This window comes from Pseudorca crassidens, chromosome 2, assembly GCF_039906515.1.
Source record: "Pseudorca crassidens isolate mPseCra1 chromosome 2, mPseCra1.hap1, whole genome shotgun sequence".
Taxonomy (NCBI): Eukaryota; Metazoa; Chordata; class Mammalia; order Artiodactyla; family Delphinidae; genus Pseudorca; species Pseudorca crassidens.
The window spans coordinates 128,728,523-128,742,726 of NC_090297.1; the positions used below are offsets into that span (position 1 = coordinate 128,728,523).

General features: G+C 35.8%; 1 long non-coding RNA gene across 2 annotated transcripts in view; it reads right to left on the bottom strand.

The window, feature by feature from the left end:
- The window catches only part of LOC137211767 (uncharacterized), a 90,519-nt gene that overhangs the window by 42,653 nt on the left and 33,662 nt on the right, over positions 1-14,204 (bottom strand). The window contains exons 3-4 of one of the 2 annotated variants that reach the window (XR_010937208.1): positions 12,496-12,615; positions 8,563-8,687 (exon numbers count right to left, since the gene is read on the bottom strand). This is a non-coding gene — a long non-coding RNA (uncharacterized lncRNA). The remainder of the gene's footprint in view (positions 1-8,562; positions 8,688-12,495; positions 12,616-14,204) is intronic. The other variant, XR_010937209.1, reaches the window with a different exon arrangement.

The following is a 14,204-nucleotide window of genomic DNA, read 5'->3' on the forward strand; positions in this document are numbered from 1 at the left end:
GGAGCACTCTGGAGGTACTGTGTAGGACATGCATTCCTTATTTCCCTAGGCAAAGACATCCTGTAGGTGAGTACCTATTGGAGCATCACTTTATTATTATTTTCATAATTTTTTTAACCTGTACTTATATACAAGCCACTAATGTCACAGAGTGTCTGATTTGAGATGCCATTTGTTTATTCCTTTCAGGGTTGCAAGCTTATAACTGTGCTTGACTCATCAGCTGATGGCAAACTGTATTGATATAAAGTCCATTTTAACTCCAAACTTTACTATAAATTTCTACTACAAACAATAGTTTGGAGACATATTTTTTTGTGTATATGATTTACCTGCAACTCACCAGGCTCACAGAATTCACATCTGAGGACTCCCACTGGTCCTCCTTTTTTGAGCACCCTTTCTGATCCTCCCCAGTGTCCCCCCCTCCACCAGCCAATTTGCCTGATGACACACAGTACATCTTTCAAAATCTGCTAAACTACCACATGATTGGCCACCAGAATGGCTGAAATGAAAAGACAAAAAATATCAAGTGTTTGCAAGGAAGTAGAGCAACCAAAACTCTCATCTACTGTTGGGAGTATAAATTAGTACAACCACTTTGGAAAACTGTTTGAAGGATCTACTAAGGTTGAATATATTGATAAATAATTAATATTCATCATGGGATATTATACAACAAGGAGACTGAATGATCCTCACCTATACCCCAAAATACAGACGAATCTCACAGATGTAATATTCGGTTAAAGAAACCAGATACACAAAAGAGCACATGTATGATTCCTGTTATTTAAAGCACTAGTTGTAGGCATAAATACTCTAAGCTCTTTGAAGTCAAATAGGTGTTAATTTGAGGGGTTAGTGGCTAGGAGGGAAAATGAGAGATGTTTCTGGGATACTGGATTACATGGTGTGTTCAATTTGCCAAAACTCATTAAGCTGTACATTTATATACATGTATACTATGTATATATTATACTTCAATGAATTTTAAAAAATAAACCCAATTAAAGCAACACCTCTGGTTTCCTAACCACTCCCCAGGATAAAATTGATCATTGCCTTTTTGGTATTTAATTTTCTCTTTTTTAGTCTCTGTAAGCCACCTGTAACAATGTAGTATATGTCTGTCTCCTCTTCTAAACTGAACTCCTTAAAGACTATGGCATTTCTAACTCATCTGATTGCCCAGAGCCTAGTATGTAATAATAAGTGGCTCCAAAACGTTTGTTGAGTTAAATTAATTTCTTCTTTTACAATTAGTTAGTGCCTGATCATTTAGACCAAATTTTTTTTGAATTTAATTTATTTTTTTATACAGTAGGTTCTTATTAGTCATCCATCTTATACACATCAGTGTATACATGTCAATCCCAATCTCCCAATTCATCACAACACCCCCCCAACCCCCCACTGCTTTCCCCCCTTGGTGTCCATACGTTTGTTCTCTACATCTGTGTGTCAACTTCTGCTCTGCAAACTGGTTCATCTGTACCATTTTCTAGGTTCCAAATATATGTGTTAATATACAATATTTGTTTTTCTCTTTCTGACTTACTTCACTCTGTATGACAGTCTCTAGATGCATCCACATCTCTACAAATGACCCAGTTTCATTCCTTTTTTGGCTGAGTAATATTCCATTGTATATATGTACCACAACTTCTTTATCCATTCGTCTCTCAATGGGCATTTAGGTTGCTTCCATGACCTGGCTATTGTAAATAGTGCTGCAATGAACATTGGGGTGCATGAGTCTTTTTGAATTATGGTTTTCTCTGGGTATGTGCCCAGTAGTGGGACTGCTGGCTCATATGGTAGTTCTATTTTTAGTTTTTTAAGGAACCTCCATACTGTTCTCCATAGTGGCTGTATCAATTTTACATTCCCACCAACGGTGCAAGAGGGATCCCTTTTCTCCACACCCTCTCCAGCTTTTGTTGTTTGTAGATTTTCTGATGATGCCCATTCTAACTGGTGTGAGGTGATACCTCATTGTAGTTTTGATTTGCATTTCTCTAATAATTAGTGATGTTGAGCAGCTTTTCATGTGCTTCTTGGCCATCTGTATGTCTTCTTTGGAGAAATGTCTATTTAGGTCTTCTGTCCATTTTTGGTTTGGGTTGTTTGTTCTTTTAATATTGAGCTGCATGAGCTGTTTATATATATTGGAGATTAATCCTTTGTCCGCTGATTCATTTGCAAATATTTTCTCCCATTTTGATGGTTGTCTTTTCGTCTTGTTTATTGTTTCCTTTGCTGTGCAAAAGCTTTGAAGTTTCATTAGGTCCCATTTGTTTATTTTTTTTTTATTTCCATTACTCTAGGAGGTGGATCAAAAAAGATCTTGCTGTGATTTATGTCAAAGAGTGTTCTTCCTATGTTTTCCTCTGAGAGTTCTATAGTGCCCGGTCTTACATTTAGGTCTCTCATCCACTTTGAGTTTATTTTTGTGTATGGTGTTAGGGAGTGTTCTAATTTCATTCTTTTACATGTAGCTGTACAATTTTCCCCACAACACTTATTGAAGAGACTGTCTTTTCTCCATTATATATCCTTGCCTCCTTTGTCATAGATTAGTTGACCATAGGTGCGTGGGTTTATCTCTGGACTTTCTATCTTGTTCCATTCATCTACGTTTCTGTTTTTGTGCCAGTACCATATTGTCTTGATTACTGTAGCTTTGTAGTATAGTCTGAAGTCAGGGAGTCTGATTCCTCCAGCTCTGTTTTTTTCCCTCAAGACTGCTTTGGCTGTTCGGGGTCTTTTTTGTCTCTATACAAATTTTAAGATTTTTTGTTCTAGTTCTGTAAAAAATGCCGTTGGCAATTTGATTGGGATTGCATTGAATCTGTAGATTGATTTGGGTAGTATAGTCATTTTCACAATATTGATTCTTCCAATCCAAGAAGATGGTATATCTCACCATCTGTTGGTATCATCTTTAATTTCTTTCATCAGTGTCTTATAGGTTTCTGCATACAGGTCTTTTGTGTCCCTAGGTAGGTTTATTCCTAGGTATTTTATTCTTTTTGTTGCAGTGGTAAATGGGAGTGTTTCCTTAATTTCTCTTTCAGATTTTTCATCATTGGTGTATAGGAATGCAAGAGATTTCTGTGCATTAATTTTGTATCCTGCAACGTTACCAAATTCCTTGATTAGCTCTAGTAGTTTTCTGGTGGCATCTTTAGGATTCTCTATGTATAGTATCATGTCATCTGCAAACAGTGACAGTTTTACTTCTTCCTTTCCAATTTGTATTCCTTTTATTTCTTTTTCTTCTCTGATTGCCATGGCTAGGACTTCCAAAAGTATGTTGAATAATAGTGGTGAGAGTGGACATCCTTGTCTTGTTCCTGATCTTAGAGGAAATGCTTTCAGTTTTTCACCATTGAGAATGATGTTTGCTGTGGGTTGGTCATATATGGCCTTTATTATGCTGAGGCAGTTTCCCACTATGCCCACTTTCTGGAGAGTTTTTATCATAAATGGGTGTTGAATTTTGTAAAAAGCTTTTTCTGCATCTATCGAGATGATCATATGGTCTTTATTCTTCAGTTTGTTAATATGGTGTATCACATTGATTGATTTGCGTATATTGAAGATCCCTTGCATCCCTGGGATAAATCCCACTTGGTCATGGTGTATGATCCTTTTAATGTGTTGTTGGATTCTGTTTGCTAGTATTTTGTTGAGGATTATTGCATCTATATTCATCAGTGATATTGGTCTGTAATTTTTTTTTTTGTAGTATCTTTTTCTGGTATTGGTATCAGGGTGATGGTGGCCTCACAGAATGAGTTTGGGAGTGTTCCTCCCTCCACAATTTTTTGGAACAGTTTGAGAAGGATGGGTGTTAGCTCTTCTATAAATGTTTGATAGAATTCACCTGTGAAGCCATCTGGTCCTGGACATTTTTTTGTTGGAAGATTTTTAATCACAGTTTCAATTTCATTGCTTGTGATTGGTCTGTTCATATTTTCTATTTCTTCCTGGTTCAGTCTTGGAAGGTTATACCTTTCTAAGAATTTGTCCATTTCTTCCAGGTTGTCCTTTTTATAGGCATAGAGTTGCTTGTAGTAGTCTCTTAGGATGCTTTGTATTTCTGCGGTGTCTGTTGTAACTTCTCCTTTTTCATTCCTAATTTTATTGATTTGAGTCCTCTCCCTCTTTTTCTTGATGAGTCTGGCTAATGGTTTATCAATTTTGTTTATCTTCTCAAAGAACTAGCTTTTAGTTTTATTGATCTTTGCTATTATTTTCTTTGTTTCTATTTCATTTATTTCTGCTCTGATCTTTATGATTTCGTTCCTTCTGCTAACTTTGGGTTTTGTTTGTTCTTCTTTCTCTAGTTCCTTTAGGTGTAAGGTTAGATTGTTTATTTGAGATTTTTCTTGTTTCTTGAGGTAGGCTTGTATAGCTATAAACTTCCTTCTTAGAACTGCTTTTGCTGCATCCCATAGGTTTTGGATTGTCGTGTTTTCATTGTCATTTGTCTCTAGGTATTTTTTGATTTCCTCTTTGATTTCTTCAGTGATCGCTTGGTTATTTAGTAATGTATTGTTTAGCCTCCATGTGTTTGTGTTTTTTTCCCTGTAATTCATTTCTAATCTCATAGCACTGTGGTCAGAAAAGATGCTTGATGTGATTTCAGTGTTCTTAAATTTACCGAGGCTTGATTTATGACCCAAGATGTGATCTATCCTGGAGAATGTTCCATGCGCACTTGGGAAGAAAGTGTAATCTGCTGTTTTTGGATGGAATGTCCTATAAATATCAATTATATCTATCTGATCTACTGTGTCATTTAAAGCTTCTGTTTCCTTATTAATTTTCTGTTTGGATGATCTGTCCATTTATGTAAGTGAGGTGTTAAAGTCCCCCACTATTATTGTGTCACTGTCAATTTCCTCTTTTATAGCTGTTAGCAGTTGCCTTATGTATTGAGGTGCTCCTATGTTGGGTGCATATATATTTATAATCGTTATATCTTCTTGGATTGATCCCTTGATCATTATGTAGTGTCCTTCTTTGTCTCTTGTAACATTCTTTATTTTAATGTCTATTTTATCTGATATGAGTATTGCTACTCCAGTTTCCTTTTGATTTCCATTTGCATGGAATATCTTTTTCCATCCCCTCACTTTCAGTCTGTATGTATCCCTAGGTCTGAAGTCGGTCTCTTGTAGACAGCATATATATGGGCCTTGTTTTTGTATCCATTCAGCAAGCCTGTGTCTTTTGGTTGGAGCATTTAATCCATTCGTGTTTAAGGTAATTATCGATATGTATGTTCGTATGACCATTTTCTTAATCGTTTTGACTTTGTTTTTGTAGCTCCTTTTCCTCTCTTGTGTTTCCCACTTAGAGAAGTTCCTTTAGCATTTGTTGTAGAACTGGTTTGGTGGTGCTGAGTTCTCTTAGCTTTTGCTTGTCTGTAAAGCTTTTGATTTCTCCATCGAATCTGAATGAGATCCTTGCCGGGTAGAGTAATCTTGGTTGTAGGTTTTTCTCTTTCATCACTTTAAGTATATCATGCCACTCCCTTCTGGCTTGTAGAATTTCTGCTGAGAAATCAGCTGTTAACCTTATGGGAGTTCACTTGTATGTTATTTGTCATTTTTCTCTTGCTGCTTTCCATAATTTTTCTTTGTCTTTAATTTTTGCCAATTTGATTACTATGTGTCTCAGTGTGTTTCTCCTTGGGTTTATCCTGTATGGGACTCGCTGCGCTTCTTGGACTTGGGTGGCTATTTCCTTTCCCATGTTAGGGAAGTTTCAATTGTAATCTCTTCAAATATTTTCTCGGGTCCTTTCTCTCTCTCTTCTCCCTCTGGGACCCCTATAATGTGAAATTTGTTGCATTTAATGTTGTCCCAGAGGTCTCTTAGGCTGTCTTCATTTCTTTTCATTCTTTTTTCTTTATTCTGTTCTGCAGCAGTGAATTCCACCATTCTGTCTTCTAGGTCACTTATCCATTCTTCTGCCTCAGGTATTTTGCTATTGATTCCTTCTAGTGTATTTTTCATTTCAGTATCATTCATCTCTGTTTGTTCTTTAATTCTTATAGGTGTTTGTTCTTTAAATCTTATAGGTGTTTGTTCTTTAATTCTTATAGGTCTTTGTTAAACATTTCTTGCATCTTCTCGATCTTTGCCTCCATTCTTTTTCCGAGGTCCTGGATCATCTTCACTATCATTATTCTGAATTGTTTTTCTGGAAGTTTGCCTATCTCCACTTCATTTAGTTGTTTTTCTGTGGTTTTATCTTGTTCCTTCATCTGGTACATAGCCCTCTGCCTTTTCATCTTGTCTATCTTTCTATGAATGTGGTTTTTGTTCCACGGGCTGCAGGACTGTAGTTCTTCTTGCTTCTGCTGTCTGCCCTCTCAATATTGGGCATCATTTTCATAAGGTCCCTTGTACCATGCCTCCGTCCCTGCTGTGCCTTGGTCTCTCCTCTGGTAGGATGAGAAGATCAGAGCCTTCAAGTGCTGCAATCCTGTGTTCCAGGACGTGTAAAATGTCTACTAGTGTTGAAGGGTCTCCTGCAGAGGTGGGGGGGGTGGCTGTGTCTCACTCTGAGGACAAGGACACTGGCAGCAGAAGTTCTGGGAAGTACTCCTTGGCATGAGCCTTCCTGGAGTCTCAACAAATATTTATTTATTAGACACTGTGTTAGGTGTTTGGGATAAAAAGACTTAAAACACCGAACCTGTTCTCAAGAAGTCCACAGTCTAGTGGAATGGATGCAAACACAAATGTCATTCAGAGTCTAGGAGTTATTTTTTCTTTAAGGAAAATTCAAGGACTTTCTTTTTTTCTGTTGCCAGAACAACAACAACAAATCACTGTATTTGCTCTCATCCAACCATCCAATGGCATTCCTGTTTCTCTCCTTACTCTTTTCACATTAGTGTAGTGCACTACTCTGAGCTCATTTTACTTCATGTTTTCTTCTTATGCTGCATTTCTATCCATCCTCAATCCCATACTTTCATTAACCACTAGACTTCAAGGACAGGTTTACCAAGGCCATGGTAATGTTTCCAATCTTTCCACTTCAGGGAACACAGAGAAAATTATGCTATTTGTAACATACACTTAAATGAGAGAAATTACTTGAAGCCAGAGGTGAGCAGCCCAGGTGCTCCTGATGCTCCAGGTCCTATCAGGTCAACATCTTGGCATTCTTATAACTCATTCTCTGCACACCATTATCCATAGCACACTGGATGGGAAGCTTATTGATCTAAGGACATTGGTCAGACCATTAACCACAGGGTCAGTGATTCACTTATACCATGCACCCTGGTTATGATGAGAACACAGGTAGCAGCCATACTACCAGCCACTAACCTTGGCCTCTCCCTAGTCTGACTAGCCTGGCTGATAACACAGATTCAGTTCTGATTCCACCCTATGAAAGATCTATATGTCTATATCCTTTGTTTGGAGGCTTTTTAAAAAATTACCTATTGACAGGTAAAGACCCATAAGGCCACGAAATAGACACCTTCTCGCTAAAGTCTTTCCTGGTTTCTCATTTCAAAGCCTGTGCCCTATCATATGAGGGTTGTCAAGATCAAATCTGCTCCTCAGATGTTGTTTGCCTGACAAGTCGCTGCTAACTCTGGCAGAAAAGCCTTTCAAGTGCTTAAAACTTAAACATTTCCTCCCACTATATGTGGGCTGCAATGGCTCAATACAGCGATAAAATACAACAATTTTGAAGATCAAAGATTCCCTTCAAAAAGAATATGGTTACTTCTACCTACCATGTTTGATCTATATTTACGAAAGAGAGGTAGAAATCCTGAGCCCAGCAGTGAAGGTCCAACTAGCCTGTTTCTTTGGTTTTTATTGCTGGATCCCTAAAGATGGATAGCAGATCTAGCTATGGTACTGCAGGTGACAGAAACAGGAAGACATCCAAAGAACTAGGAAAGAATTTAAACAAGAAGACTGACGCACGGCTTGTAGAAAAGAAACTTCAGAGCAGGACTCACTGGGCGGGCCACAAACCCACTTATGAGAAATTAGGGGGTGAGGGGGAAGTAATACCACAAAAATTATTAAAGTCATCACATGAACAAGAACAAGCCTGCAAGGAAAACTGAGAGACAACACATGCCAACACTTGACATTGCTGATAGGACAAAGGAAGCTTTTCACACAGGTTGCTGTGATGGTCAATGGACAAAGAAGACAAATGGGCTAGCCAGGATGACTGCAGGACAACAATCCTGGAAATATAAGGAGATGCAGGAAATTATGTGTATTAGAATTCATCTCAGGGATTACTGAATAACTGATAACTTATTTCTTGCAAAGGAGGAAATGGGAGGTGAAATTCCCTCAAAAATATGCCTGAATAAAACTAGTGTTAAACTGTTAAGATAGGTGGGTCTGGTCAACTGCAGTTTTTGATATGCTGAGTGGATCTGCAAATTTGGGCCAGAACAGAATTGCTCAGGACAGTAGAGAAGAAGCAGAGTTCTGCTGCATGAGCCCTGCCTCTCTGCCCTTGCCCACACATCACTGAGCCTCCCCTTACCTGAATAAGACTAAAGGCTTAAGGAATTCTGAGGCACCACATTCCCAGCCTGTTGAAAACAATCACATATTGCAGTCTGGTCCTATTCACAGGAAGAGTTTGTAACCATGTGGAAGCCAACCACCCTGGAAGGACAATTTGATAATAAATAACAGAAATATTCAAGTCCATAGCCTTTAATCCAGAAATCTAACTTCTAGAAATCTGACTCCAGAAACAAGCACAAATGTGTATAAAGATACTTGTATTTTAGTGCAGCATTGTTTATAATAATAAAAATAACCTTACTGTCCAAATATAGGGGATTAATTATGTTAGATCCATATTTTATACCTAAGAAGAATGAAGTAGATACATATGTACTGATATGGAAAGATGTTCATACCACATTGTTCAGAGAAATGAAATATATGAAAAAGCACGTATTTTATCATCTCCTTTTTGTTAACATTTTAAAATTTTTAAGTAGATTTATAAATACATATATCCTAGGGTGTGTTTATAAATGTATATACACACATATATATTTGTATACACATACATATGTATACATATTATTTGCATATACATACATAGAAAAACCATGAAAAGATCTCACATTAAACAATGAACGGTGATTACCTCTAGGGGAATCGGATGGGGGGGAAATGACTTTTATTTATTTATTCTTGTTATATTACCTCTGTATTATTGGAATTTTTTAAACTGTGAGTTACTTTTGTAATTTTAAAAACCAGTAAAGACACTTTTTAAGGAAGTTAAAATGATATTACTTTTATGTTGGTATCAATCAGGATTGTATCAAAATTAGACTAATTATATCACCATAAAGTATGATAAAAGAGTATAAGACATTCTTTCCTCTCTCCTACCCTACAACATCTCCAGAACTTATTCATTTTATAAATAGAAGTTTGTACCTTTTGACCACCTTCACCCATTTTACCCACCCCCCACCCCATATCTGGGAACCACCAATCTGTTCTCTGTATCTATGAGTTTGAGGGGTGTTGGGGGGGGGTTGGTTTTTTATTCCACATATAAGTGAGACCATACAATATTTGTCTTTCTCTGATTTACTTCACTTAGAATAATGCCCTCAAGGTCCATCCATGTTGTCACAAATGGCAAGACTTCCTTCCTTGTTATGGCTGAGTAATATTCCATTATATATATATTTGTTTGTTTATTTATTGAAGAGACTATCCTTTCACCATTGTATGCTCTTGGCTCCTTTGTCATAAATTAATTGACATGTATGTCTGGACTTATTTCTGGGCTTTCTATTTGCTCCAGTGATCTTTGTGTCTGTCTTTATGCCAATACCATACTGTTTGGATTACCATAGCTTTGTAATATAGTTTGAAATTAGGAAGCTTGTTGTCTCCTGCTTTGTTCTTCTTTCTCAAGCTTGCTTTGGCTATCTGGGGTCTTTTGTGGTTCCATACAAATTTTAGGGTTGTTAATTCTATTTCTGTGGGAAATGCTATTGGAATTTTTATAGGGATTGAATTTAATCTATAGGTTGCTTTGAGTATTGTGGATATTTTAACAATATTAATTCTTCTAATCCATGAGCATGAAATATCTTTCCATTTATTTGTGTTTTTTTTATTTCTTTCATCAATGTCTTATATTTTCCAATGTACAGATCTTTCACCTTGGTTAATCTATTCCTAAGTTTTTTAATCTTTTTGAGGCAATTGTAAATGGAATTGCTTTCTTAATTTCTCTTTCTGATAGTTCATTTTTACTGAATAGAAATGCAACAGATTTTTGTATATTGATTTTGTATCCTACAATTTTACTGAATTTATTATTAGTTCTAATAGTTTTTCGGTGAAGTCTTTAGGGTTTTCTATATATAATATCATGTCATTTGCAAATATTGACAGTTTTACTTCTTCCTTTCTGATTTCTGATGACTTTTTTTTCTTTTTCTTGCCTAACTGCCATTGCTAGGACTACCAATACTATGTTGAATAAAAGTCGTAAGAGTGAGCATCCTTGTCTTGTTTGCCTTGTTTCTGGTTTTAAAGGAACTGTGGACTTGTCATATATGGCTTTATTATCTTGAGGTATGTTCCCTCTATACCCACATTGTTGAGAGTTTTATCATAACTGGATGTTGATTTTGTCAAATGCTTTTTCTGCATCTACTGAGATGATCATATTTTTCCCTTTATTTTGTTAATGTTGTTTATCATATAGATTGATTCACAGTTGTTGAGTTATCCTTGCATCCCTGGAATAAAATCCATTTGATCATGGTATATGATCCTTTTAATGTATTGTTGAATTTTATTTGCTAAATATTTTATTGAGGATTTTGAATCTATGTTCATCAGAGATACTGAGCTGTAACATTCTCTTCTGGTGGTATTCTTGTCTGGTTTTGGTAACAGGGTAATCCTGGGTGAGTCTGAAAGTATTCCATCCTCCTCAACTTTTCAGAAGAGTTTGAGGAGAATTGATATTAATTCTTGTTTAAATGTTTGGTAGAATTCACCACTGAAGGCATCTAGTCCTGGTCTTGTCTTTGTTGAGAGGTTTGTGATTACTGAGTCAATTTCCTACTCATTATTAGTCTGTTCAAATTTTCTATTTCTTCATGGTTTGGTGTTGGAAGATTTTATGTTTCTAGGAATTCACCCATTTATTCTAGGTTGTCTAGTTTACTAGCAAATAATTGTTCATAGTAGTCTCTTATAATTTTTTGTATTTCTGTGGTATCTGTTGTAATATCTCCTCTTTCATTTCTGATTTTATTTATTTGAGTCCTCTCTGTTTCTTGGTGAAGGTTTGTATATTTTGTTTGCTTACCTAAAGGCTTTCTTAGCTAAAGGTTTGTATACTTTATCTTTTCAAACAAACAAACAAAAAAACACCCCAGCTCTTCATTTCATTGTTCTTTTCTACTCTTTATTTCATTTATTTCTGCTTTGATCTTTGCAATTTCCTTCCTTCTACCAACTTTGGCCTTCATTTGTTTTCCTTTTTCTAGCTCCTTGAGGTGTAAAATTTCGTCCTTTATTTGATACCATCCTTATTTCTTAATGTAGGCATTTATCGCTCTGAATTTCCCTTTAGAATTGGCTTTGCTGCATTCCATAATTTTTGGTATGTTGTATTTCCATTTTCATTTTCTCAAGGTACTTTATTTCTCTTTTGATTTTTTCTTTGACTCATTGGTTGCTCAGTAGTATGTTGTTTAATCTCTACATATTTGTGAATTTTCCAGTTTTCTTCTTGTAATTGTTTTCTGGTTTCATACCACTGTGGTCAGAATAGGTACTTGATATGATTCTATCACCTTAAATTTATTAAAGCTTGTTTTGTAGCTTAACATATGATCTATCCTGGAAAACATTCTATGTATGCTTAAGAAGAATGTGTATTCAGTTCCTTTTGGACAGAATGTTTTCTATGTTTGTTAAGTCTATCCTTTCTAATATGTCATTTAAGATCAATGTTCCTTTACTGATTTTCTGTCTATAGTAATCAAAACAGTATGGTACTGGCATAAAAGCAGACACACTGATCAGTGGAACAGAGCAGAGACCCCAGCTATAAACTGATCCATATATAGCCAAGAACCAAGAATATACAATGGGGGAAGGATAGTCTCTTCAATAAATGTATTACTCAAATAAACAAAAACTCTTTGGTAACTTCTATAATTTTAAAAAATTAAAGGAGTCCTCAGACTAAAAAGTTTGGGAATTACTGATATACAGAGAGAGATTAGTCTCTCTCCCTTACCTATTTATTCCCAAAGGTACCCAGTTTCCCTCACCAGAGGCAACCCCTCTTGCCAGTTTTCTATGTATTACATGCATATGTAAGTAAATGCATCAAATATTTTTTCTTTTTATAAATGGTAGTATATTACGCACACTGCCTGAAAATTTTGGAATAAGAAAAAGTAGTTACCATCATTTCATCACACTTTCCAACTCTTCCTTCTCCATGTTCTTGGAAACACACTGTGTGTTTTCTCTTCCAGAAGTTACTGAGGCATTCAAGGGCACACATTTCTCTTTGGATGCCCATCTGCCAATGACAGGGTGAGAAAAATCTATATCATGTCTATGACTATAAGAAAATTTCCATTTTTAATATTTTTTAACATCACCTTATCTTTGAGCTAATAATATAGTTCTAAATAATTAGAGCACTAACTCATTTTCTTCTCTTTAGGGGTGTAATAAATGCTCCTATGCCAAAATAACCAGAATGTAATCCAAAGAGATGTATGGAATCTAGCCAAAGAAAATATCCTTCTTTAACTATCTCTGGTACATTCTTGATTATTTCTGAATTTCTAACTTAAATATTCTGGATTCTTTCTTTAGTTGCATATAGTCTGCAATTTAACCCTTCCGTTGAGGTTTTTTATTGAAATATAGTTGATTTACAATGTGTTAGTTTCTGCTGTATAGCAAAGTGAATCACTTATACAAATATACACATCCTCTTTTATATTCTTTTCCATTATGGTTCATCACAGGATATTGAATATAGTTCCCTGTACTATTACAAGGGAACTCCCATAAGGGTATCAGCTGATTTCTCTCCATTGAGTTTCTATTATTAATTACTCTATATTTTCCAAAACTTCTGTTTAATTCTTTTTTCAAATACCTAATCTCTTCTGTTTGTAAGGTTTTATTTCCTTTTATATTTTTATTCTTTCATTGATTTATTTACTCACTTGCACATATTTATTTTAAAATTCGAATAATTCCAATATCTGAAGTTTCTGGGAATTAACTGTGATTTGTTTTGCAGGGCCTGGATTGAGGGTATGTCCTTCCAGACAGATTTTGCACTTGCTTCTACTAGGTGTCAAGGATTCACTTTTTTGGTAATTTATTTGTTTGGCTGTTACTAGAGTATGTGAACAATATAAATTTGAACTCCTAAACCATGTGAGAATAGTCCTGTAGTTACCATTTATCATGAAACACTTTTTTTCAGTCAGTGCCCAGACAAAAGAAGTTATTTTTCAGTCCACCCTGTTCACTGTGGTTGCCACTGTAGGTCTCTGCTTCACGCACAAAGATCTCAATGTCAGCTCCAGTAGACATAAGGCCTTGTCTCCTGTCCTTGTGAGGCCATTAAAACCCAATCACATTGGTTATTAAGACCTACAAACCCTTCCAAGTTTTTATTTTACTCTCGAGTTTTGGCCATGGGAATTTCCCCTCCTTTCTTGTAAATTCTTGTAAATATGCATTGAAAAGAATGCCTGCTGTACTTTGTCTAGCATTTCTAGATGTTTTGCATTGGAAAAGGTACCAGATACTCTAGTCCACTATATTGCCAGAAACAGAAGTCTTCATCGTTCTTTATTGCTCAAGTTTAGGTCACCTAAAGACAAAGCCAAATTTATCCTCCAAATTATTTCTCTTCTAAAATCTAAATCACCATACTTCCCCAACTTTGTAAGACAGTGGAAAGGCAGAATCCATTGTCAATTTTATTATTATCGACCTAATTTCCACATTCTTCTTTTATGAAAAACTGTAAATTATAGAACTGGTCGTGTTTTCCTCTTGCTTTGACTACTAAAGAGTACACAACCACAGCAAATATTAAAAATCTAGGGCTTCCCTGGTGGCGCAGTGGTTGAGAATCTG